The sequence below is a fragment of the Triticum aestivum genome, chromosome 5B (assembly GCF_018294505.1).
Source record: "Triticum aestivum cultivar Chinese Spring chromosome 5B, IWGSC CS RefSeq v2.1, whole genome shotgun sequence".
Lineage (NCBI taxonomy): Eukaryota > Viridiplantae > Streptophyta > Magnoliopsida > Poales > Poaceae > Triticum > Triticum aestivum.
In genome coordinates, this window is record NC_057807.1 from 167,635,262 (window position 1) to 167,638,874 (window position 3,613).

The 3,613-nt window shown below is 56.6% G+C and overlaps 1 pseudogene; it reads right to left on the reverse strand.

Annotated features, from left to right (window-relative positions):
- Nucleotides 1-3,613, reverse strand: part of LOC123117923 (probable LRR receptor-like serine/threonine-protein kinase At4g37250) — a 6,698-nt pseudogene that overhangs the window by 1,142 nt on the left and 1,943 nt on the right.

The window sequence follows — 3,613 nt, forward strand, 5'->3', positions numbered from 1 at the left end:
CGAAGGTGGAAGTCGGCAGGCCCTTCGTCATCACATCGGTGAACTGTTATGCAGTCGGAACATGGAGAACCCGAATACGTCCAAGGGCCACCTGCTCGCGCACAAAGTGAATGTCCAGCTCAATGTGCTTCGTCCGGCGATGATGAACGGGGTGGGCGGAGAGGTACATCGCAGAGATGTTGTCACAGTAGACAACCGTAGCCTGGGAGACATTGTGATGCAGCTCCTGAAGTAACTGTCGTAGCCAGGTGCACTCGGCAACAGCGTTAGCCACAGCTCGGTACTCTGCCTCCGCGCTGGAGTGCGAAACTATGGGTTGTTGCTTGGACGACCACGAGATGAGTGAAGGACCAAGGTAAACGCAGTATCTAGAGGTGGACCGACGGGTGTCGGGGTAGCCAGCCCAGTCCGCGTTGGAGTAGGCCACCATCTCTAGAGAGGGGGACGCCGTGAGGGTGAGCCCAAGGGTCATCATGCCGCGGATGTATCGAAGGATCTGCTTCACAAGAGTCCAATGGGAGTCACGAGGGGCATGCATGTGGAGACACACCTGCTGAACAGCATACTGTAGATCCGGTCGGGTGAGAGTCAGATACTGAAGAGCACTGACAATAGACCGGTAGAAGGGAGCATCCGACGCTGGCGAGCCCTCAAGAGCAGAAACCTTGGCTTTCATGTCAACAGGAGTAGCAACAGGATGATAGTTGAGCATGCCAGCACACTAAAGGAGCTCGTGCGCGTACTTCTGCTGATGAAGAAAGAAGCCATCCAGTCGCCGAACAACCTCAATGCCAAGAAAGTAATGTAGAGCACCCAAGTCCTTGATGGCAAACTCGTCACATAGCAGGAGAGTAATCTGCTGAAGAAGGGCTGCGGAGGAGGCCATCAGGATAATGTCGTCGACATAGAGGAGTAAATATGCAGTCATGTCACCCTGGCGATAAACAAACAGTGATGCATCTGAGCGAGTGACGCTGAAGCCCAGTGTCTGAAGAAACCTGGCGATCCATTGGTACTGGGATCTTGCTTGAGCCCGTAGAGAGACCGGGACAACAAACACACGTGGCCAGGAAGAGATGCGTCGACGAAACCGGTGGGCTGCTCACAATACACCTACTCCTCAAGTTGGCCGTGGAGGAAGGCGTTGGAGACATCCATCTGATGAACGGGCCAGCCTCTGGAAACCACAAGCTGGAGGACGGTGCGGATCGTGCCCGGTTTAACGACCGGGGCAAATGTCTCAGTGAAGTCAACTCCAGCGCGATGTCGAAAACAACGAACCACCCAGCGAGCCTTGTAGCACTCAAGTGTACCATCCGAGCGGGTCTTGTAGCCAAAGACCCACTTGGCGGTGATGACATTGGCGCGAGGAGGCCGGGGAACCAGTGTCCAGGTGCGGTTCCGCTGGAGAGCGTCGAACTCTTCCTGCATCATGGCAAGACAATGAGGATCACGAAGGGCTGCGCGAGCGGACGCAGGAAGAGGGGACGGCGCCGCGGTGGAGGCGGCAACGAGGTACTCATCGCTCGAGTACCACAAACTCGGACGGTGAATACCTGCTCGAGCCTGTGTGATAGGGCAAGACGGCAATGCTGGAATGTCCGGCGACGCGGGCAGCGAGGCGACCGGCGAAGCGACCGGCATGACAGCTGTTGACACGGCCAACGACGGGGTCGGCGAGGCAGCCGGCGACGGAGCCGGCGCGACAGCCGGCTAGGCGGCCGGTGATGGAGCCGGCGTGACGGCCAGCGAGACCTCCGGCGAGTCAGCCGGAGAGGCGGTGCCAGAGCCCGTGGCACCCAAGGAGGGGGCGGCGGGCGGAGGGGCGGTGGCCGAGGTGGCGGGATCAGCCGAGGAGGCCGACGAGTCGGGCGTCAACATGGGGGCGCGAGGCGCAGCTCATCCCACGGGGCGAGGACCGCCAAAGCCCGGAGGCGGTCCGAAAGCCGAGCGGGGCTGTCCACCTGACGGAGTTGCCAAAGGGCCGCCGATGGCCGGTGGCGAAGGGGCGACGAGGGGTACCTGCTGCTGAAACGGAAACACCTTCTCATCAAAGTAAATGTGCCGGGAGGTGAAAACATGATGGAAGATAGGATCATAGCAGCGGTAGCCCTTAGTGTTAGGTGGGTAGCCGAGAAAGATGCGGGCTACTGAGCGGGGTGCAAGCTTATGAGGCGCAGTGGCGGCGATGCTAGGGTAGAAGGGACAGCCGAAGATGCGAAGCTCATCATAAGAAGGTTGTGCACCGAAGAGAAGGTGATGAGGTGCAAAGTTCCCGCAAGTGCGACAAGGACGGATGTTGATGAGAAGTGATGCAGTGGCGAGAGCGTCAGGCCAAAAGCGCGGAGGCACATTGGCATGAAAGAGGGGAGTCCGAACGCAGTCGTTAAGAGTGTGAAGGACACGCTCAGCATGACCATTATGCTGCAAAGTGTACGGCCAAGTGAGACGAAAAGTCATGCCATGTGTGGTGAGAAGAGTACGAACATCAAGATTGTCGAACTCCTTCCCATTATCTTTCTGGAATGCAAGAATGGGACGACCAAACTACGTGAGAACGTAAGAGTAGAAGGCGGCGAGAGTGGATATAACATCTGACTTGCGACGCAATGGGAAGGTCCACACATAATGCGAGAAATCATCAAGTATGACAAGATAATAAAGATAGCCCGTATTACTTGCAATAGGAGTGGTCCAAACATCACTATGAAATAACTCAAATGGGTACGATGCAACATGAGAAGATGCCCTAAACGGAAGACGAGCATGTTTGCCGAGGCGACATGCATGACACGAGTGATCCTCGTTCTTATTACACGTGAAAGAAAAACTCCGGAGTATATGATGAAGAGTGGCTGGATTGGGATGACCCAAGCGAGCATGCTAAAGATCCACTCCGGTGGCCAGAGCGACAAGGGCGGCGGAGGTGGTGGAGGTGGCGGAGTGAACTAGGTAGAGCTCGTCGGGGCTATCACATCGGTGGAGTACCCTTCGGGTGCGAGTGTCCTTAACAGAAAAACCACATTCATCAAATTCAACGGTAACAGGATTTTCACGTGTAAGAGAACGAATAGAAACAAGATTTTTAATAAGCTCAGGAGAAACAAAGACATTAGACATGGAAATTGGAGTGGAATTAGATGGAAAATATGTATGACCTATGTGAGTGATAGGAAGAGAGGAGCCATCACCGATGGTGATGCAAGCGGAAGTGTGGATGGGATAGGAGGTGTGGAGGTTACTGGGATAAGCGGCCATATGCGTGGTAGCTCCAGTGTCCATATACCATTATCCGCCGCCGATGTAGCTGGATGGTGAAGGGGCGGTGTGACGAGCCGCTAGAAGAGCCGGGTCCCACGCCGCCTGCGGAAGAGGCTGTGGCGGGGCCGTCAGGGGCAGCAGCGGCAGCCCGCCTGGCTGCGGCTGTTGGCCATAGGAGAAAGGCCCATAGGGAGCCGCATAGGGCTGCGGCGCAGCATAGAACGCCTGGTGTGATGGTGGTCGGGCGCCTAGAATACCCGGGGTAGGGGCACGGGGAACCGGCATGGAGTAGGTGTGCACAACGCCGGTCCATGGGTTCTGGACGGCGTACCATGGGCCAGCTGGTAGGCCT